The 23,844-nt window shown below is 42.6% G+C and overlaps 1 pseudogene; it reads right to left on the minus strand.

Annotated features, from left to right (window-relative positions):
- Window positions 1-23,528: 23,528 nt before the first annotated feature.
- LOC114812514 lies at window positions 23,529-23,590 on the minus strand (annotated as a pseudogene).
- Between the last annotated feature and the right edge of the window lie 254 nt (window positions 23,591-23,844).

The raw sequence follows: 23,844 nt of genomic DNA on the forward strand, positions 1-23,844 counted from the left end.
AAAGTCATCTCGCTCTGCTGTTTGCTCAAAGAAATGTTATTTTAGATCTCCCTGACTTCCAAAGCCTTTTCTTTTTGTTTGAACTTACAAATCACCGGTGGGTGATATCCCCCTTTTTTAAACAATATGAATGTATTATTGTTCCTTAGAAGACCCGGGCATGTTGTTTTTTACTCCGGGTAGCCCAGGTTTTATTATTATGTCGCATGTGCTCAAGCTGAATAAACAAACTTGGTTTTATTTTCTTTATCACAGTCCTGAACCAGATTCAGTGAATGACTCTGAACCCATGGTGTTTTCTCCTCCACATTCTTGATGTGCATGAGGGTTTGCAAGTGTCATAAACATCACACCTTTTGTAAATATAGTGTGATCTGAAACCTCCTGATCCAAGTTTTGGAGGTGAATGAGTATTGGAGTCCAAAGCTCTCTAGAAAGCTTACTGATCTTATTTGAATAATATGGGTTTTATGGCAGTAAGGGCCATAAAACTTCAAAGATATGCATATTGATCAATCAACCAGTCAATCAATCAATGGTATTCATTTAGAGTTTACTACACTCTACTACTCTCCTACTATAACCCAGCCCACATGCTTCGCTCCTCCGATGCTAACCTTCAACCTGTATATTGATCTCGTCTATCTTGCCTCCGACCTCTTGCCCACATCCTGTCTCTGGCCTGGAATGCCATTCTTTTTCATATCTGACAGACAATTATTCTCCCTGCCTTCAAAGTCTTACTGCAGATACATCTCCTCCAAGAGGCCTTCCCTGACTAAGCCCTCCTTTCATTTCCTCTTCTCCCACTCCCTTTGGAGTTGCCCTGACTTTCTCCCTTTATTCATCCCCCCTCGCAGCCCACCACACTTATGTACATATCTGTAATTTATTTATTTATAGTAATGTCTTTCCTTCTAGACTGTAAGCTCTTTGTGATCAGGGAATATGTCTGTTTATTGTTGTAATGTACTCTCTCAAGTGCTTAATACACTGTTCTGCAAATGTCAATCAATTATTGAGTGCTTACTATGTGCAGAGAACTGTACTAAGTGCTTGGAAGAGTACAATATAACAATACACAGACATTCTCTGCCCATAATGAGTTTACAGTCTAGAGGTGGAAACAGACATTAATACCGATAAATAGGTACAGATATGTACCTAAGTGTTGTGGGGCTGGGAGGGGGGATGAATAAAGGGAGAATGTTAGGGAATTGCAAAAGGGAGTGAGAGAAGAGGAAAGGTGGGCTTAGGGAAGACCTCTTGGAGGAGATGTGCCTTCAATAAGGATTTAAAGAAGGGGAAAGTGATTGTCAGATTTGAGGAGGAAGGGCATCCCAAGCTGGAGGAAGGACATGGGCAAGGGGTCGGTGGTGAGATAGATGAGATCGAGGTTCAGCAAGAAGGTTGGCATTAGAAGAGCGAATTGTGTGGGCTGGATTGTAGTAGGAAAGTAGTGAGGTGAAGTAGGAGGGGGCAAGTTAATTGAATGCTTTATGTGCTCAGTGAATCTGATTGACTTACTGTGTGCAGAACACTGTACTAGGCACTTGGAGGAAGGTGCCTGCAAGGAGCTTACAGTTGTCTATATAAGAGGATGAGCATTTGTCCTTATATGCTAACCACCATGGGGTGTCTCTGGGAAGACTGTGGCCAGAGTAATATTGAATCACCTGATTGACTAGCTAGTATCAAAAAAAAAATCAATAAACTTCCTGAAAGCCAGGTGGTACTAATGTGGTACTAATATTTGCTGTGAGACAGCTAATAATAATAATAAACTAATAATAAAAATCACTGACATTTGTTAGGGACTTACCATGTGACAAGAACTGGGGAAGATACAATTCAATCTGATCAGATTGTCCCTGTCTCACATGAAACTCACAGTGTCATCTTGTACTTTCACAAGCGCTTAGTACAATGCTTTGCATACAGTAAGCACTCAATAAATAAGACTGAATAAATAGGAGGGAGGAGGATTTAATCTCCATTTTGCAGATGAGATAACTGAGGCACAGAGAAGTTCAGGGACTTGCCCAAAGTCACACAGCAGAACAGTGGCAGAGCTGGGATTAGAATCCAGATCCTCTGATTCCCAGACCTTTGCTCTCTCTCCTAGGTCATGCTGCTTCTCATGTAGCTGCAGGAGAACAGGAGAAAACAGAACCAGGATGTGTATTTGGTCTTCATAAATCTCGTGAAAGGTTTGACTTAAATAAATTGTGATGGCTTGCGGGTTGTTCTTCACAGATTTCGTGGTCCGAGAATGTCACGTCATGTAGGGGTGACAGAGTCCTGGATCAAGATGACTTCTCAGCACCCTTTGCTGCTATCAGTGGTAGCAAACAAGGCAGCATTCTTGCACCAATGCTTCACCAGGCTTGAAAGAGGTGGAGGTTGGAATCTTCATGCAGCATCGTTTAGTCATTGGATTCTCGAATTTCTGGTGTTCTTGCGCTAAAACAAGCGGTCCAGACTCAACCAGATGTGCTATTTGCCATTTGCACAAGAGTGGTTAGCGCTTTATGAGGGCATCCAGTTGCTCACTGATTGTTTCACCTGTGATGCTAATCACTTTGGGCTGAAAATTACTTTTAACTTTCAACCAGCTTCCACCTCCACAACATCTGCTTGGATGGTATCCATTGATGCCATGCTGCTTCAAGTCACTGAAATATTCTGCTACTTGGGCAGAAGTGGGGTTGTAAAATGCTCTTGTATAGGATGACATCTTAAGACATAGTGGCATGATTGATTTGGAGTATCACCTGCAGAAGAAGAGAGCTGTCAACCAGAGGAAAAGATTGATGTCTCCTGGGTTGTTATTGTCACAGCATTGCTATACTTCTGTGAGACATGGACAAACAGCATATCTGACAACTTGGCCAATTCTTTCTTCTCTCTGTGAGGCAGAGAGCTGGTGTAAAATGGTTAGATCTGGTTCTAAATAATGAGATCCTGTAAAGTTATGGAGGTACAGGCACTGAAGCTGCAGTGAACAGAGTATAGCTGCAATGGAGCTGTTATTTTAGAATGGTGAACACTAAAAGGATATCCAAGACCATCTTTCAAAGAGAGATTAGGGCTAGATCATCTTCAGAGGTCCAAGGGCATACTGAAGGCCACACTGTGAACATGCTTCACTGATGCTAGGACACAAGATGGGTACATGTCTTGTTTTGTCTTATGCTATCGAGCTCTTTCCGGCTCATAGCGACTCCATGGACATATCTCTTTCTCAGTGCCCCACCTCCATCTACAATTGTTCTGGTAATGTATCCATAGAGTTTTCTTGGTAAAAATATGAAAGTGGTTTACTGTTGCCTCCTTCCACACAGTAAACTTGAGTCTCTGCCCTTGACTCTCTCCCATGCCGCTGCTGTCCAGCACAGATGAGATTTGACTTGTAGCAGATTGCCTTCCACTCGCTAGCCCCTGCCCAAGCTAGGAATGGAATGGGTATGTCTCTATTTGACTCTTCCTGCCACAGCTGAGCCTGGTAGAGTACAGAAAACTCTCCAGGTGCTAAGAGATAGGACAACATGTCTACCAACTTAGTTATTTTGTACTCTCCCAAGTGTACAACATGTCTACCAACTTAGTTATTTTGTACTCTCCCAAGTGCTTAGAACAGTGCTCTACACAAAGTAAGTGCTCAATAAATATGATTGATTGATTGGGATTTCCTGTTGGCAGGTCTGCTCTTTGGCTCTTTAGCCTTTTGAGGAGAAATGTGTTGTCACAACAAAGGAGAATCATTTTAGAGGAAAGGCAGTGTAAAGATCACACAACTACCAGCACAAGGCACACGGCTCCTTTTGCCATTGACCATGTCCTTCAAGCCTTGGTCTCCTCAGGCATCTTACCAAACACTGGATAAAATGGGTTTGGGATTTGTTTCTTGTTTTCCACAGGAGAGAGTCCATCATGTTTTGATCGTAACAGCGATCTCTTGGCGAGTGTTTTTAGAGATGGTAGGGAGCAGATATACACCTGTCAACGCCACATGTATTGGCCAATGCCATATTGCCTAACTGAATTGCTTCTCCGCTCTGCGGTCATCATCTATGGACCACAGCCTGCAGAGCCACTTTCTTTCTCTGTAATCCAGTGGGCTTTCTCTATCCCCTCTGCCATATCCATGCTCTATGCTTGAGAAAGCTGGCTTTGAGCCTCCTGCCTAACATCCTTCCAAGTTACAGACCTGGTCTAAAAGCTGCCTCTGGGAATCTGGAGAGGGAAAGACTTCTGAGGAGAGAGGGTTCATATGTGCTCTGAAGAGAGTAAGGGACGGGGGATAGGTGAACCGTTGAATAACTGCAGTACTTGATAAGTACTGCACTGAACTCTGGACTAGGCTCTGGGACAGATTCAAGATAACTAGGTCAGGTAGTCCCTGCCACACATGGGGCTCACAGACTAACTAGAAAGGAGAACAGGTATCGAATCCCCTTTTTACAGATGAGGAAATGGAGGCACAGAAAAGTTAAGTGATTTATCCAAGGTCACACAATTGGCATTTGGCAGAACTGGGATCCGAACCTTCTGACTCCCAGTCATATGCTCTTTCCACTAGGTCATGCTGTTTCCCAATCCTCTTGGTCTGGGCAGCCCCAAAGGGACCCCAAGGATCTCACCTTGCCCTTGACTACTACCATAGGCCTTGTTGAAGCCCCAGATCACTCCTGCTGTGACCCAACAAGCATCATCAAAGAGGGGTCCAGGGCTCTGGCACTTTGCTGAGACTCTGAATTTCCTCACTAAAACCAAGATGCCACAGAGGAAGTTTAGCAGGAGACTGAAACTCAGACCTAGGTAATGTCAGCCTTCAGGTCACCACATTTTGACTCTATTACCTGAGTGATTAGTTGGAATCTTCTTCTCAGAGATCTTTAAATCCTAGATAATTCTCCATCTCTAGATTGGTATAGGTATTGCTCTGCCCACTGTAGAGGGATAATAATAATAATAATAATGTTGGTATTTGTTAAACGCTTACTATGTGCCAAGCACTGTTCTAAGCGCTGGGGTAGACACAGGGGAATCAGGTTGTCCCACGTGGGGCTCACAGTCTTAATCCCCATTTTACAGACGAGGTAACTGAGACACAGAGAAGTTAAGTGACTTGTCCAAAGTCACACAGCTGACAAGTGGCCGAGCCGGGATTCAAACCCATGAACTCTGACTCCAAAGCCCGTGCTCTTTCCACTGAGCCTTGCTGCTTCTCTAACCTCAGATAATGAGTGACCTTGGACAAGTCACCTCTGTGATTATTGCCTGGATCTTCCACTCCCCTTGGCCAAATGAGAACCAGCCTAAAACTCAATCCAAAAGCAACAAAAGTATATCTTTATTGAACTTAAACTGTCATTGGTATAGAACCTTCTGAGCCATAGATTCTCAGACCCCAGTGTTCCTGCCTCAGCACATAGTTGACATGATATCCTCTTTTAAGAAGCAGTGTGACTTGATGTAGAGCCTGAGTCTGGGAGTCAGAAGGACCTGGGTTCAAATCCAGGCTCCGCAACATCAGCGTGGCTCAGTGGAAAGAGCACGGGCTTTGGAGTCAGAGGTCATGGGTTCAAATCCCCACTCTGCCACTTGTCAGCTGTGTGACTGTGGGCAAGTCACTTCACTTCTCGGTGCCTTAGTTCCCTCATCTGTAAAATGGGGATGAAGAATGTGAGCCCCACGTGGGACAACCTCATTCCCCTGTGTCTACCCCAGCGCTTAGAACAGTGCTCGGCACATAGTAAGCGCTTAACAAAAAACAAAAACAAAAACATGTCTGCTGTGTGACTTTGGCAAGTCACTAAACTTCTCTGGGCCTCAGTTATCTCACCTGTAAAATGGGGATTAAGAGTATGAGCCCAGTGTGGGACTCAGACTGTGTCCGACCTGCTTAACTTGAATCTACCCCAGTGCTTAGGATAGTACTTGGCACATAGTAAGCACTTAAGTACCATAATTATTATTATTATTCTGTAAGTACTGACCGGAGTCTCTGGAACCCTGGATTTCCTTCAGGTATTTCAAACTCCTGGCCTGAAAAACTAAGTACACCTTTTTGGGAGGGAACTGAGGTAAAAGGTGTCTTGACTTTTCAACCAACCAGATAACAATATATGCTGTGCAGGTAACTAAGATGAAATGGATTTCATGATGTGTCTGAATATTGAGAAGGAGCGTGGCCTAGTGGAAAGAGCATGTGCTGAGAGGCAAAGGACCTGGGTTCTAATCCTGCCTCTGACAAATGATTGCTGTGTGACCCTGTGCAAGTATTTAACTTCTCTCTGTTCCTCAGTTCTCCTGTTCTCCTTCCTACTTAGACTGTGATCTCCATATGGGACAGGGACCTTATCCAACCTAATTCACCTATATCTGCTGAAAATGCAGAACAGTGTTTGACACATAGTAAGTGCTTAACAAATACCATAAAAAAATCTCCACTTTGTCTTTCTAGTCACGTGTGGGGCCCTTGGGTTAACTAAAAATTCAAGACTATTTTCTTTTGTATCCAAAGACAGTGGAATATAGTGCTACATAAGCAGTATCAGGAGGTTATGCACATAAGCCTGAGAAGCAGCTTGGCCTAGTGGAAAGATCCCAGGCCTGGGAGTCAGAAGACTCTGGGTTCTAATCCCATCTTTGCCATTTGTCTGCTGTGAGAGTCCTGGGGGAAGTCACTTCATTTTTCTGTGCCTCATTTACCTCATCTGTAAAATGGGGATTAAGACTGTGAGCCCCTTGTGGGACGGGGACTGTGTCCAACCTGATTATCTTGACTCTACCCCAGCTCTTAGTCCAGTGTAAGTGCTTAACAAATACTATAAAAAAATATATATTTGCTCTCTTCTCATAAGCCATTCTGTTCCACCAACTCTTTAGATGAATGCCCCTTGATTTGCTTAGTTTCCCTTCATGTATGGGAATCATCTGTTTTGGCCAGAAGAACAGATCAGTAACTGTGTGTGTTTTTTTTATTTGTTTCTTTGTTTTGTTTTGTTTTTTGATAATAAGTTCTCTGACCACCTGGGAGTCTGGGTATGCAGCTTTTCTGCGTGTGTTACATCTGGGAGAAGCTACAGCAGGGCAGGATGTTTTAGTCATTTCCCCTTGCATGCTGAAAACTTTGCTCTGGACACTACCTGGGATAGGAACTGTTTTTCTTACCAACCCTCTCCAGAGGGGCTCTCTCTGGGGAGTAGAAAACACCAAGAGAACATATCCTGGGGTTTTAGCTTCCTTCCTTTCTGGGTGGGCTATTCTTCAATATTATCATTTTTTGTGAGGTGATTATGTGTGATTGTGGTACTGAAATGAAAAAAAAAAATCAGGCCTGGGAGTCAGAAGACCTAGGTTCTGATCCTGGCTCTTCCAATTGCCTGCTGTGTGACCTTGGACAGATCATTTAAATTCTCTTTGCCTCAGTTTCCTCAACTGTAAAATGGGGAGCTATACCTGTTCTCCCTCCCTCTTAGACTGTGAGCCTCATGTGTCTGACCTAATTAACTTGATTTTACCTGATCACTTAGAAAACAATGCCTGACACATAGTTAGTGCTTAACAAATATCATTAATGTAGCTATTATTATTGTTGTTGTTATCCCAGTACTAAGGCCACCAGCACCCTTCATTGAATCGTATTTGTTTGTCGTTCACTGTCACCATTTGGTTAGTAATGGATTAGGGCAGCCCAGGTAATATCAATCAATTAATCAGTTGTATTTATTGAATGCTTAGAGTGTGCAGAGCACTACACTAAGCACTTGAGGGAGAACAATATAACAGATACTTTCCCTGCCCACACTGATCTTATAGTCTAGAGAAGATAATCAGGTTGGACACAGTCCATATCCTACATGGGTCTCACAGTCTTAACCTCCATTTTTCAGAAGAGGAATCTGAGACACAGAGAAGTTAAGTAACTTGCCTAAGGGCATACAGCACACAAATGGCAATACGAGTTTAGAACACAGATCCTTCTGTCTCTCATGCCTGGAGTCTATCAACTAGGCCATGCTGCTTTGATAAGATGCCTCACAGAAGTAGTTGGGTGAGTATCATAGACAATGTGCATTATAGGAGCCCCAAAGTAAGGAGAACTGGGAAACCTTGGTGGAATACTCAGTTTCTACCCTGATGTTCCTTGCCAGATAGGATTGCCCTCAGCCTTCGACTGGTGGCTCATGGGAAAGACTTTTTGAGTGCATGGAGGTGAAGTGATGGACAATTGCCTAATTTCAGCTCAACCTCCTAGTGATATTCTCGTGGATATTAACAGCCCTTGGAAACTGCGTGCCTTCCTGGATAAAGCATGGACCTGGGAGAGAGAGGACCTGGATTCTAATCCCTGTTCTGCCACTGCTGTGTGACCTTGGGGAAGTCATTTTACTTCTCTGTGCCTCAGTTTCCTCAACCGTAAAATGAGGATCCAATACCTGTTCTCCTCCTACTTAGAATGTGAGGCCCATGTTTGATAGGGACTGTATCCAGCCTGATTAACTTGTCCCAGAGCTTAGAACAGTGCTTGCCACATAGTAAGCACAAAGCAAATAACATAAAAGCAAAAAAAGTAACAGCCTTGAGAAGTTCCAGAAGTTTGATATCAGGGAAATTGGGCCAGCCTGCTAGGTGTAAATGGTTTGACCTCATCTTCAGTTTCCTTCTATTCAGTGTAGCCCTTTATTAATTGAGCTCCTTGTTGTGGGGGAGTTGAGTTTTATATGATGATTTTTTTCTCTGTTGTGACCTAAGGAAGTTCAGGAATTGAGAATTCTAGAGCCGTGTTAGCAAACAGGTACAAGTTTATAATATAGTATAGTTCCTGTCCCTCTTTTCCAAATACACACAAAGACCACTGAGCTTTCTACACAAGAGCTCATTCAAGATATGAAATACTTGAATATCGATGGCAATTTGCTCCTTGAATCTGAACTTTGCCAATCAATTAGCAGTAACCAGAGCATATGATCCTCTTGAGCAAAAATCTACTTGGTGACCAAAATGAACAACTCCTTTTTGGGCTTGCTACTTTGCTATATGACATAATCAAAGCAGGAGTGAGCTATCATCCCATTCCTCTATTTTTGGCATAAGAAAAAATTATCTGAAAAGCTTTAAATCTTGTAGACTATGTGTTCCTGCGTTTTAAAGACTGAAGTAAGTCCTACAAATGAGGCTAGAGAAAGTCAAAAGGGCTTGAAATCTTTCTCTAATAATTGGAGATGCTTGTACTTGCTCTCATTCTTCCAAGGTGAAAATTTGTGTGAAGCTTTGGAGGTGAACCTGCTGACCTGTTAAAGTCATTTGATGGGACCCAGAGGGACCCATTTGGGCTTCAGGAGCAAGGTGATTCCCTCTGGTGGTGCTTAAAGGAATAGAAACCTAAAGCCACTTGTACCCTTGCTAGCTTCTAATTTGGTCCCCCACTAAAGGATTAAGTCTGATTCTCTTTCAAAGGCAGATTTGCTGAAAAGACACCTTTGGACTGAACGATAATTTATTTTGTGTTTTGTAGGTGATTTGGGAAGGGACCAGTAGCTGAAATCTTGCTTGGTTTTGGGGAGAATCAATAGCCAAGTCAGTGTCTCACTCTTGCCTCTGCTTTTCCATCTGCCAAATGGGGCTCTAGATCAAATTTGACCTTCATCCCTCCAGGGATTTTAGAAGTGCATTGGAGTCCTCAGTGAAATTCATTAGATTTATAGACAATAGAAAACAATTTTTGGACAGTGGCTGATTGAAAGCTGTAAATCCTCTGCTTGAATTAGGCAGTAAAATCCTTCAGGGCATGGGACCTTGCCTGTTTTTCTCCTTTGTAGTTTCCCAGAACCTAGGATCATGCTTGACTCAATAGGCATTGATAAAAATGTGGACTATATAAAAACTGTTTTAATCCCCATAACAGAGTGAACTCCAGTGCTACTGGGAGAATTGAAGTAGAACATTTTGACCCAGCTGATTGACAAATCAATCAGTCAATCCATCAGTCAATTATATATATTGAACACTCACTGTGTGCAGAGCACTGTACTAAGTGCTTGGGAGAGTACAATATAACAGAGTTAGTAGACATGTTCCCTGCCCACAATGGGCTCATTCATTCATTCAATTATATTTATTGAGCGCTTACTGTGTGCAGAGTGCTGTGTTATAGACATGTTCCCTGCCCACAATGGGCTCATTCATTCATTCAATTATATTTATTGAGCGCTTACTGTGTGCAGAGTGCTGTACTAAGTGCTTGGAATGTACAATTTGGCAACAGATAGAGACAATCCCTGCCTAACAATGGGCTCACGGTCTTAAAGGGGGAGGAAGACAGTAATATAAATAAATAATGGATATGTACATAAGTGCTATGAGGCTGAGGAAGGGCAGAATATAGCATGAAAATCCAAATGCCAGGGTGACACAGAAGGGAGTGGGAGAGAAGGAAATAAGGATCTAGTGCGGAAGTCCTCTTGGAGGAGATGTGCCTTCAATAAGGCTTTGAAGATAGAGATAGTGATTATCTTGGATATGAAGAGGGGAGGTGCTTCAGACCAGAGGCAGGAGGTGGGAGAAGGGTTTGTGGCAAGGTAGGTGAGATAGAGGTAATGTGAGTAGGTTGGAATTAGAGGAAGGAAGTTGGCAATCCGGGTTGTACTAAGAGAGCAGGGAGGTGAGGTAGGACAGGGCAAGGAGTTTAGTGCTTTAAACCCAATGGTAAGGCATTTTTGTTTGATGCAGTGGAGGATGGGCAACCACTGGAATTTCTTGAGGTGTGGGGAATGGACTAAACGTTTTTGTAAAGAAATGATATGGTCAGCAGAGTGAAGTATGGCCTGAAGTGGGGAGACAAGAGGCAGGGAGCTTAGCAAGGTAGCTGATATAGAAATCAAAGTGGGATAGGATAAATGCTTGTATTAACTTGGTAACATCTGAATGAAGAGGAAAGGACCAATTCTAGTGATGGTTGAATTTTACTGAAAGTTGAAATGCCAGGATTTAGTGACAGGATCGAATATGCAGGTTGAATGAAAGAGATGAGTCTCAGCAAATGCCAAGGTTATGTGCTTGTGAGACAGGAAGGATGGTGGTGCTATCTACAATAATGGAAAAATCAAGGAGAGGACAGATTTGGGTGAGAAAATAAGGAGCTCTGTTTTGGACATTTTAAGTTTAAGACATTGGCAGGAGATCCAAGTAGAAATGTCCTGAATGCAGGTGGAAATGTGAGACTGCAGAGAGAGAGAGAGATATCAAGGCCGGAATTTTGGCTATGGGAATCATCCATATAGAGATGGTAGTTGACGTGATGGAAATGAATGGATTCTCCAAGGATGTTGGTATAGATGGAGAATGGAAGGGGACCCAGAACTGAACCTTGAGGGACTCCCTCAGTTGGGGGGTGGGAGACAGAAGAGGAGCCCATGAAACAGACTGAAAATAAGTGGCCAGAGTGATTGGAGGAGAACCAGGAGAGGACAGTGTCAGTGAAGCCAAGGATGGATAATGTTTCCAAGAGGAGGTGGTGGTAGATGGTATTGAAGGCAGTTGAGACGTCAAGGAGGATTAGGATGGAGTAGAGGATGTTGGATTTGCAAGGTGATCATTTGTGACCTTTGAGAGAGTGTTTTATTTGGAGTGAAGGACATGGAAGCCTGATTGGAGGGGATCAAGGAGACAATTGGAGGAGAGGAACTGGAGACAGTGGTTGTAGATTATTTGCTCAAGGAATTTGGAAAGGAAGAGTAGGAGGGAGATGGGTTAATTCATTCAATAATATTTATTGAGTGCTTACTGTGTGCAGAGCACTATACTAAGCTCTTTTGATAACTGGAGGGAGGCATGGGGTCAAAGAAGGGGTTTTTTTTTTAGGATAGGGGAGACATGACCATGTTTGAAAGCAATGGGGAAGAAGCAATTGAAGATTGGACAGTTGAAGATGGCAGTCAGGGAAGGAAGAAGGGTGGTGACAGTGCTTTGATAAGGTGTGAAGGGATGAAGTTGGATGTGCAAGTGGAAGGGGGTGGACTTTGCCATAAAGCAGGAGATCTCCTCTTGAGATACTGCTGGGAAAGGTGGAAGAGTGGAAGAAGGGACAGGAGGAGGGAGGGACTAGAGAGGTGCAGGGAGATATTTAAAGAGATCATTCCTGATGGTTTCAATTTTCTCAATGAAGTAGGTGGCCAGATCACTGGGGCAAGAGATGTGGGAGATAGAAGGACAGGGGGTTTGAGGAGGGAGTTAAACATCTGGAACAACTGTTGAGGACAATGGGCATAATAATAATAATAATGTTGGTATTTGTTAAGCGCTTACTATGTGCAGAGCACTGTTCTAAGCGCTGGGGTAGACACAGGGGAATCAGGTTGTCCCACGTGGGGCTCACAGTCTTAATCCCCATTTTACAGATGAGGGAACTGAGGCACAGAGAAGTTAAGTGACTTGCCCACAGTCACACAGCTGACAAGTGGCAGAGCTGGGATTCGAACTCATGAGCCCTGACTCCAAAGCCCATGCTCTTTCCACTGCGCCACGCTGCTTCTGGGCATGGTTGGATGGAAAAATAATTTTGCTGCACAGAGATGGCAGAGTAAAAGCACCCAAGGATGAACTTAGGTGGACGAGGTTGGTTTGATATTAAGATTTTCACCAGCAGTGCTCTGAGGCTTCTGCACAGGAGCCAAAGAAGTAGATTATGGAGGTGATCCAAGGCTGAGGGTTAGTGATACGAGGCTGACAAAAGGATAGGGGAACAAATGAGTTGAGCTCAATAGAGAGGGCAATGTTGAGGGTATCAGGGTATCAGTTGAACAAATATTGAACACATTGGGCAAATCACATAAATCAATTAATGAATCAAATTTATTGAGCACTTATTTCATGCAGAACACTGTACAAATTGCTTGGGAAAAGCACAATATAATAGAGTAGGGAGACACGAGTTTATAGTTTAGAGAATACTTTAATCACATTCTTAAAATAAACAAAAAAAACAACAAGCATGAGGACTTCTGATACAAGAAGGAGCTTGGAAAGTCTCCAAACATTATTTGGTCTTCTGAACACAAGACCTACATGTTAGATGACAGTTTTCCATGCAAAAGCTAATTCTTCCTTCTCATTAAAATAAACATCTGGTGAAGAACTTCAGTGAAATGACTTTAGGCTTAGATCTGACAATAGAACTTTCCTCTGGATTTCAGCTTCATGTTGTTTTGAGAGGTAAGCAATCCTTAGACTCCTCTTTAGGTCAATGAGCAGAGGTTTGAAAACAGAAAATATAATTTAAAAATGGACTGCAGTGGACTTTGGAAATAAAAAAATCCTTCCCCAAGGGAATACGAGAAAGACAAGTCCATCAGTGACTTGATTCTCTTATCACCGTTTGTGATGGACTTAAATTACTCCAATATGCAATCTGGGTGTAAAGAAATTATGAATAGTTTTTGAATTAACACCCTTAATAGTCCATGTAGACAGTGCATATCCTCTTCATCAAGCCTCTGCCAATAAACTTCCAAAGTATGCTTAGAGGCAAAATCCCTTGGGTTGGAAAAGTAATTTGATCTTGGGGTTGCTTTAGTCAATGCTCCTTTGTTAAGCAAATATCTCAAATTTTTCAGTAGTGCAGTTTGCTGTGTAAATTTCTCTTTGCTGCCAATAAGCCAAGCTGATACCATCGATTTCCACAGGTAGATTTGCAGCCACAGTCCTTCATTAGTCTAGTGTGAGGGAGGTGGAAAATTGACAGCAGCATAAATTGATGAAGGATGAAGTCAGGTGATCACCACCTGACAACAGAGCTTGCAATGACCTCCTCAGATGCTGTGGAAAGTTTGGTAATGGATATCACTTGAATTCCCGAAGAAAAGGAGAGAAAGAAGGTCTGTGCAAGGAGTTGCAGACAAATATATTAAATTGGCTAGCCATAAGCTTGTCTTGTTTTACACAGTAGGAGTTTGAGACTCTGGTGATCAGCGTTTAAAGGTAAAAATGCACTGTTGTGCTCAATTACGGATGAATCAAAAAGAAGATAGGTACGAGAGAGAGGTTTACCTGTTCCCAATTGTTGGAAATACATCCTCTGTTTTTGAAGGAAACTGGAAATTGGCACTGGATGGTTATTGCTATCATTTTGAAATCTTTTACCCTCCTTGAATGGTCAGCTTTCAGCCAGAGGAAGCTATTCAGAGATTCCTGTAGAAATCTTCAAATTTCTCAGCCCATCCTTGGATTCCAGAATGGGGAGAGAGCAGCAGAACCCTTAGGATTACTCTTATGAAGGGATTCACCATCAGACTGACCTAAGTAGGGGATTAATTTTTCCCTCAGTTACTTTTCGGTCAGGCCCGACTTTTCTAAATTTGACCACAGAGTCTCTGAATGGACTAAGCTTTTCCCAGTGTCCTAGAATTTGTCTCTCTAGCTTGATGGAAGTTGTCTGATCCTGTCTGTGGAATCCGTGCTTCCTGAAGGTGGGGTTGGATGAAATGAAACCCAATTATTGTGCCAAACACTCTTAAATATCAAAACAAATGTGGTGGTGGGTTTGAGATCTGATGGAGGGATAGCCCCTGTTCTCGGACACAGCATGGCGTAGTGGATAAAGCCTGGGCCTGGGAATCGGAATGCCATAGGTTCTAATTCCGGCCTTGCCATTTGTCTGCTGTGTGGCCTCGGGTGAGTCACTTCACTGCTCTGTGCCTAGGTTGCCTCATCTGTAAAATGGGGATTGAGATTGTGAGCCCCATGTGGGACAGAGACTGTGTCCAACCTGATTTGCTTGTATCCATCCCCAATCTTAGTATAGTACCTGGTACATAGTAAGTGCCTAGCAAGTACCATAATTATTATTACTATTAGTCACAATTTACTGTTGATCCCAGTGGCCCCTTTGCAACCACCGAGCATGAAATCTGCTGCAACTGAATGTTCTTCATTAAATGTTCAGAGTTTGACTCATTATGAAACACAACTAAGCATAATGAATTTTCCCTGAACAATCGGACTGTTCTCTAGCTGCTCTTCTGTCAGTGTTCTAATAGAAGGGTTAAATGGATGATTCTCAAGCTGATAGATTCAGCATTTTGATTGAGGTTTCAACATCCTGAATCGCTGAGTTGAAGCCTTTGCAACTTGGCATGTTCCAAACTGCCAAATGAATGTTTGAGAATGCTATGGGTGGGTATATGCAGTGTTTATATACACAAAGCGTAGGTGTGTAACTGGGGTGCACAAAGGATCCTGATGGGTGGAAGATGCCAGCTGTATTCCAGAGATGAGGCACACAATAGCAGTTTGTTTTAGAGGCTTTGCATGCTGAAGGGAGCATTTATTTAACTGAAACGAGCCAAAACAATATGGAACAAAACCCTGCCAAGCCCTGCAAGGGAGAAACAAGAACCAACTTGACCTAATGTTACCCAGGAGTTAGGAGATCTTGGAACTGAACAAAATGGAACATCTTATCACTAATGTTGGTAGTCTTAATTAAGAGAAATGAAACTTCTGGCCTTATGATGTCTGGCCACAAAAAAATTACCTTGCCACCTACACTTGGGTTCCATAAATAAGTCAGGGCAATTTCCTTCCTTTAGTGATTCCTTCCTTGTTTGTATTTTAAACAGATTTTATAATTTTTCTTTTCACCATCCTTGTCTGTGATTGACCAGGCTCTGGAGTTAATACAATTCACCCTATGGGGGAAAAAAAAAGTAAGTTTCCAAATATCTGCTGTGAACACAGCTGCCTGGAATAGTCAGGTGTGCCTCCTGGTCCTGTGTCATTAGTTTATAAAAATAGTAAATTGGACTGAATTTACAGACAGGATACTGCTAGGATTTGAGATGCTTCATCCAGACTGCCTTTTAATGATGGTTTGCCAAGAGTATCAGGAAGAGTTTTCTTATGGGTATTTTTATGCCAATAAAAAGTCCATGCTTGCAGTGGCTCTGATTTGCCTGGTCTGTATTATGCCCCCAGATTTCCTCTATGGGGCTAACACCAACCCCAACTTTAGAGCTAAGGCCATTATTTTCTTTATGGTTTTCCTTGCAGTCCCATATTAAATTTCAGGGAATATACAGTACAGTAAATACTCAAAAACGGAGAACGTGCAGTGTCTGTAAGCAGAGAGCACACCTCTTATCCTGATTCCATGTCTGGTGAAATTTCGTCTGTATTCATATTAAATCAACACACCTGAAAATCAGGCCAATACCAAAGTGCATACACATCAAATGTTGTGCAAGACTTAGGATTGTGAATGCCCAAGGCTGGAATCCATCTCAAATCACACGCTTTTCTTCCAAGCATCCTTTGGTTCCAGGATTAGAGATGACCAGATGACTGATCTGACCTTAAGTGACATGATATGACACTGCTCATACTCTGCTGTGCTTATGAATGTGGGGGACAGGACTATTGCCAAAGGATCTGAAGTGGGGAGGCTGGTAGTACCGTGAAAAGTACAAGAGAAATATGAAGCCCATGTGACTTTCACAGAACATTCATGAAGCCATATGTCTGGGTCCAAGTTCCGACAGTAGGACGATGGCTGATTTTGAAGTAGTTTACACAAATGAAATGCCTTTCAAACCATCCTATACAGGAACCCAGAGCACTGGACAAGCAAGTGAGTGAATACAGCAGAGGAAAGACAGATATTCACTGGCTCCAGAAATTTTCAATCTAATGGAGTAGTCAGGTAGAAATGACCTAGAATTAGTGGGGCCATGAGGACAGATCAGGATATAGCAGGATGTACCAAAGATATTTTAGGATGAACCAGCTAAATAAATGTCAAATATACAAATCAATATGCTTAGGTTAGACACGTTAAGAGTGTCTATCAGGCTGACAGAATAGAGTGAATCAAGAACATTTATTGAGGACCTATTGGGTGGAAAGGACTGTCATAATGACTGGGAAAGTTCAACGCCATTAGTAGACACGGTCTGCACTGAAGTAGCTTACAATCTAGTTGGGGAGACAGATGCAAAAATAGCTTTCAATTAGGAGGGAGAAAGGGTGTATAAGTCGATGTGTACAGGGATGTTACAAGTGGTTATGAGCACACAAGTGTCTAGTAGGTGCAGAAGTGCTGAAGGGGTAGTTAAGGGGAACATAAACTGGATGGAAGAGAAATGAATCAGAGAAAGCGTTTTGGAGGAGATATGATTTCAGAAGAGCTTTGAAGATTGGGAGAGCCATGAACTGGTGAACTTGAAGTCAGTGGAAGCTCCAGGCAGGAGGAAGGATCTGAGCAGGAGGTCGGAGGTGGGAGAGGTATGAGTAAGGCACAGTAAGTTAGCAGACTGGAGAGTTGCATGAATGAGGGGTCAGAAGTGGGAGGGTAGGGAGCAAGATAGAGTGAGAAAGTCACCTTGGGAGGAGTGAAGAGTGAGAGGCACAGTGTAGAGTGTACGTAAGAAAGGGAGAAATAATGGAAAACGTCAAAGTCAATTATGAGGGGGTTTTTTGCTTGATATGAAGGGAAATGGAGAGCCACTGAAGAATTTGGAAGAGTGGAGAGGTTCATTCATTCAATTGTATTTCTTGAGCGCTTGCTGTTTGCAGAGCACTGTACTAAGCACTTGGAGAGGTGTGCTGAGTGATATTTTAAGAAGATTTGGGCAGTAGTGTATAGTGTAGCCTAAAGGAAGGATGAAGCAGGAAGGTCAGTAAGGATGCTGATACATTGATCTAATAGTAACATAACAAGATCTTGGACCAGGATGCTAGCTGCTCTGTGAAGAGGAAGGGGAGGATAAAAAAAAAGTTATAGAGCAAGAACTAGAAGGATTTGGCAGTTGACTGCATGTGAGAGCTGAAAGACAGTGAAGAGTCAAATATGATACTAGGATTTGGGATTATCAAACATGGAGGATAATTTGTTAAGTGCTTATTATGTGCCAAGCATTGTACTAAATGATGGGGGTGGACATTAATCAGGTTACAGTCCCTGTCCTCCACAGAGCTCACATTCTAAGTAGGAGAGAAGACAGGTTTTGAATCCTCATTTTACAGATGAAGAAACTGAGACATAGAGAATTTAAGCGGTTTGCCCAAGGTTACACTGCAGGCAAGTGGCAGAAGCAGAATTCAAACGCAAGTCCTCTGACTTCCAGGTCCAAGTTCCACTAGGCCACTCTGCTTCTCCAGGATAGCAGTGTTGACAGAGATGGAAAAATTAGGAGGAGGAGTGATATTAGGAGGAAAGTGAGACATTCAGTCATAGGCCTGTTAAATTTGAAGTACTAGTATTGCTCATTGAAGTTGAAGTATCCTGGAGGCAAGAGGAAATGCATGATCATGGGTTAGTTAATCAATGGCATTTATTGAGCATATACTGTGTGCAGAGCACTGTACTAAGTACTTGGGAGAGTATAATGCATTAGACTTGTAGGCAAGATCCCTGTCCACAAGGAGCTTAAAGTTTATAAGGGGAAAGGCGACATTAAAATAAATTACAGAGAGGGTAAATGGCAGAGTATAAGGATATGGACATCAGTGCTGTGCGGCTGGGAGTGGGATAAGTATCAAAATGCTTAAGGAATATACACCTAAGTGCGTAGGTGACACAGAAGAGAGGGTGAGGAGGATGAGGAAATGAGAGGTCAGAGAAGGCTTCTTATAGGAAATAGGAATTTTGTAGAGCTTGGTGGTCTGTTAGCTAAGAAGGGGGAGAGGGTTCCAAGCCAGAGGGAGGATATTGGCAAGGGGTCAGCAGAAAGACAGATGAGATTTAGGTACAGTGAGTAGGTTGGCATTAAGGAGCAGAGCTTTCAAAGTGTGCTGATTGGGTTGCAGTAGGAGATCAGTGAGCTGAGGTTGGATGCAAAGAGCAAACTGTTTTAAAGCTGGGGGTAAGAAGTTTCTGTTTGTTTTGGAGGTGGGTGGTACTCTCCCAAGTGCTTAGTACAGTGCTCTGCACCCAGTAAGCTCTTAGTAAATGCAACTGATTGATGGGCAGCCACTGGAGGTTTCTGAAGCATGGAGAGTGAAAGATTGGGATTAGAGTGGTAAATTTGGTAGTCATCCATATACAGGTGGTAGTTGAAGCCATCCAACCAGATGGGCTTCTCCAGAGAGTGAGTATAGAGTCGGAAGAGAAGTAAATCTAGACTGGAGCCTTGCAGGACACTGACATTAAGGGATAGGACTTGAGGAAGCCCAAAAGGACTGGTCTGTGAGGGAAGAGGGAAACCAGGTAATTTTTATTTCTTTAATGGTATTTGTTAACACGCACTATTTGTCAAACACTGTCCTAAGCACTGGGATAGGTGCGAGTGAATTAGGTCAGACACAGTCCCTGTCCTGCATGGGGCTCTCCATCTAAGTAGGAGGGAGAACAGATATTGAATCTCCATTATGCAGTTGAGGAAATTGGAGGCACAGAGAGATTAAGTGACTTGCCCTAGGTCACAAAGCAAGCAGTTGTCAGAATGGGGATTAGAATTTAGGTCCTCTGACTCTCAGGCCTTTGCTCTTTCTCCTGGACATGCCACTTCTCTGAATTTGAAAAATGTTCGAGGAGGAGATGGTATTGGTCTACAGTATCAACTGTGGCTAATAGGTCAAAGGGGTTTAGGACAGAGGAGAGTTCAGTGGGTTTAGCTATGGGGAGGTCATTGGCGATCTTGGAGTCTGTCTCATGGAGGGTTCAAAAACTAGTTTGTAATGGGTCAAGAACAGAGTAGGTGGAGAGAAAGTGAAAGCTGTGATTGTCTTCAAGCCATGAAAAATGTTGGGAAGAAGAAATGAGATGGGGTTAAAGCTGGACAGAACTGTGGGATCTGGGGAAGTCTTATTATTAGGAGATTTGGAAGCACTTGAAAACAAGAATGAACATTTTGCCAGTGAGAAGTTGAAGATAGCTGTAAGAGAGGGGAAGAGATGGGAACAAGTGCCTTCAAGAGGTAGAAGATGACACAGGCTAAGGAAGATGGGGAAAATTTAGAGAGGAAGAGGGGATTTGTACCCTTAGAGGGGATTTGTACCCTTTCATTACTCTTTGACTGTCATCTGAAGGTTTCTTTAAAAAAGAATTGGGAGTCAAAGGCCAAGTTGGATGTTATGAAGCACTCTCCCTCTATATTGTGCTATTTTTTTGCAATTGCATTAAATAATTCAATGAATGAATTCACAAGAAATTGTTATTCGTTTGCAGTAATTCTTGCTCAACTCAAATCATTAGCAGGAATGATTGTTTTATCCTAGATCAGTAATTGAAAATGCACAATTTGCAAAAAATTGCTAAGTCACAAGGAAAGAGTAATTACTTCTCTTTAGATGAGGTTTGAGAAATTGAGAAGGACAAGGTGGCATAGGCGAAGATCCAGCTGTTTTGAAGGAGCATAATTTACTATCTTACACTCAGCATGGAAAGATATGGACTTCATGAAACCGTGAGGGCATGTATTCTGTCTACTAAATTCTACTGTACTCTCCCAAGCACAAAGTTCAGTGGTCTGCATATTGCAAGTCCTTTTAAATGCTATAAATAGATTGAGTGATGGAAATATATTTCTGCACCCATCTCCCTCAGAAATTTATAATGGTGACATATTCTTCTTCATACCATGTAGAAAGTACTGACCACTGGCTTTCAGGCATTCAATCAGCTTTGTCTTTCTAATTAGCCACTCTCTTCTCCCACTTTATCCCAGCTCACAATCATCATTCCTCTCAAGATAACCTGTTCTGCTGTCTTCGTTCTCATCTCTCTCACCCCTAGGCCCTTGCTCACGCTCTTCTGAGCTTTATTAAAAGCACATCTCTTCCAAGAGGCCTGCTCCGACTAAGCCCCCAATTCCTCTTCTCCTACTCCCTTCTGCATTGCTCTTGCTTTGGATTTTCTCCCTTTATTCACCCTTCCCTCATCCCCACAGCACTTATGTACATATCCTTAATTTTTTTTTACATTAATGTCTGTCTCCCTCTAGGTGGTAAGTTCATTGTGGGCACAGAACATGTGTATCAGCTCTGTTATTTTCTACTCTCCCAAGAGCTCAGTACAGTGCTCTACCCACAGTGAGCACTCAGTAAATGTGATTGATTAATTGAATGATTCCCCTTGCCTGGAACTCCCTACTTGAAATCTGTCAGACCCAAGCTTGCCTTATCTTTTCATTCCTTCTGAAATCACACTTCCTTCAGGAGGTGCTTTGTACAAGTGCTCTGCACACAGTACGCTCAATAAATGTGACTGAATGAATGAGGTTTTCCACAACCAATATCTAATCTCCCCAGATTATATCCCCCTATCACTTCAGCACCAACATATGCACTTGCATTCTCACAACATGCCTCTGATTACATTTTACATACCCTATTACCTAAGCCCTAGCTCATAGACCTTTGCCTTTCCTTCTTCTTATCTCTCAATTATTTCAGTGTCTTTTTAATCAATCAATCAATGAATCATATTTATTGGGAATTTACCATGTGCAGAGCATTGTACTAAGCTCTTGGGAGAGTACATATAACAATTTAACAGTTGGTAGACACATTACCTGCCCACAGTAAGCTTAAGGCACGGGTAATGTCTATTAACTCTATTATACTCTCCCGAATACTCAGTACAATTCTGTGTACTCAGAAGGTGCTCAAAATGTATTGTTGATTATGGTATTTACAGGGAGAATAAATTGTTTTGCACTCCAATGGACAATTGTGTTGAATCATAATTCATTCATTCAATAGTATTTATTGAGCACTTACTATGTGCAGAGCACTGTATTAAGCGCTTGGAATGTACAATTCGGCAACAGATAGAGACAATCCCTGCCCAATGATGGGCTTACAGTCTAATTGGGGGAGACAGACGGACAAAAACAAGACAACATAATCATGATAAATAGAATAATGGTACCAGCAAGTAAAGGAATACTTGCAGATATATCAATTGAACAATGGCATTTATTGAAACCCTGAGCCGAAATAGCTCTGTTGGGTGAACTTTAATTTTAAGATCTAAAAGTCCCTGGTTCAATCCCAGGTTTTGGCAGCCTATTCATTTAAGTGCCCAGTACAGTGCTTTGCACATGGTAACTGCTTAATACCACTGATTATGAGTTGTTTGGGAGAGCACAATGGAGATAAAAAGCTATTGTCCTTAAATAGCTTTCAATACAATGGGAGAGGAAGGCAAGTAAATGCAGGTAGGGCTTGGAGAAGTGCCTAGAAGTCAATTCTGGCGTTTTAGTTTATGGAAGAGAAGGAAATGAGTAGACATTGTAGATTTTTGAGGAGTGGAGAGATGTGCTGAACAATTTTTTAGGAAGATGATCTGGGCTGCAGAGTTAAGTATGGTCTGAAGAGGGAAGAGGTTAGAGACAGGGAGATTCATGAGGAGGCTAATGTAATAATCTGGATGGGAAATTACAAGAGCTCAACAAGGGTGGTGGCCATTTGAAAGAAAAGGGTAGAGTGGAGAAATTTTTATTTTACAAAGAGCCAATAGAATTTATCAACAGGCTGAATGTGAGAGTTAAATGTAAAGGGTCAACGATGTCACCAAATTGTGAGCTTCTGGAAAAAAGAGGCAGGTAAAGTTGGTGACTGCGTTGGGGCTGGTAGAGAAAGGTGTGGGTTTAGGAGGACAAATGAGTTCACTTTTAGCACTGTTGAGTTTAAGATGCAAGTAACCTCATGTGTTGATGTCCTGCAGGCTAGAGGAAATGCAAGATAACAGAGCAGATGAAAGGTTAATTGGAAATGTTACCCAGACCATGAGATTAGAAAAAGGCCATTACCTTTAAATATGGAGTAAAGGCCTGGCTTCCTTTAACTAATCTCCTGTTTAAGGTATTCATTCATTCAATAGTATTTATTGAGCGCTTACTATGTGCAGAGCACTGTACTAAGCGCTTGGGATGAACAAGTCGGCAACAGATAGAGACAGTCCCTGCCATTTGACGGGTTTACAGTCTAATCGGGGGAGATGGACAGACAAGAACAATGGCAATAAATAGAGTCAAGGGGAAGAACATCTCGTAAAAACAATGGCAACTAAATAGAATCGAGGCAATGCACAATTCATTAACAAAATAAATAGGGTAATGGAAATATATACAGTTGAGCCGACGAGTACAGTGCTGTGGGGATGGGAAGGGAGAGGTGGAGGAGCAGAGGGAAAAGGGGAAAAAGAGGGTTTAGCTGCGGAGAGGTAAAGGGGGGGTGGCAGAGGGAGTAGAGGGAGAAGAGGAGCTCAGTCTGGGAAGGCCTCTTGGAGGAGGTGAGTTTTAAGTAGGGTTTTGAAGAGGGGAAGAGAATCAGTTTGGCGGAGGTGAGGAGGGAGGGCGTTGCAAGACCGCGGGAGGACGTGGCCCAGGGGTCAACGGCGGGATAGGCGAGACCGAGGGACGGTGAGGAGGTGGGCGGCAGAGGAGCGGAGCGTGCAGGGTGGGTGGTAGAAAGAGAGAAGGGAGGAGAGGTAGGAAGGGGCAAGGTGATGTAGAGCCTTGAAGCCTAGAGTGAGGAGTTTTTGTTTGGAGCAGAGGTTGATAGGCAACCACTGGAGTTGTAAAAATATGGAATGCTTCACGAATTTGCGTGTCATCCCTGTGCAGGGGCCATGCTAACTCTTACCTGACCATGCCACTCTGCCTTGATCCCTTATTGAATTTCTATTTGTTCTGAGCATTCTCTTCCTGTGTCAAATTTATCTTCATTCATCTCTCTCATTATTCATATTACTGTCTCCTGCTCTAGACTGTAAACTCTAGACTGTAAGCTTCTTATGGGCAGGGAATGTGTCTGCTAATCCTGTTGCATTGTACTCTACAAGTGTTTAGACAGTACTCTGTACAGAATAAGCCTTTGATAAATATGATTTATTGA

Source organism: Ornithorhynchus anatinus, chromosome 5 (assembly GCF_004115215.2).
Source record: "Ornithorhynchus anatinus isolate Pmale09 chromosome 5, mOrnAna1.pri.v4, whole genome shotgun sequence".
Lineage (NCBI taxonomy): Eukaryota > Metazoa > Chordata > Mammalia > Monotremata > Ornithorhynchidae > Ornithorhynchus > Ornithorhynchus anatinus.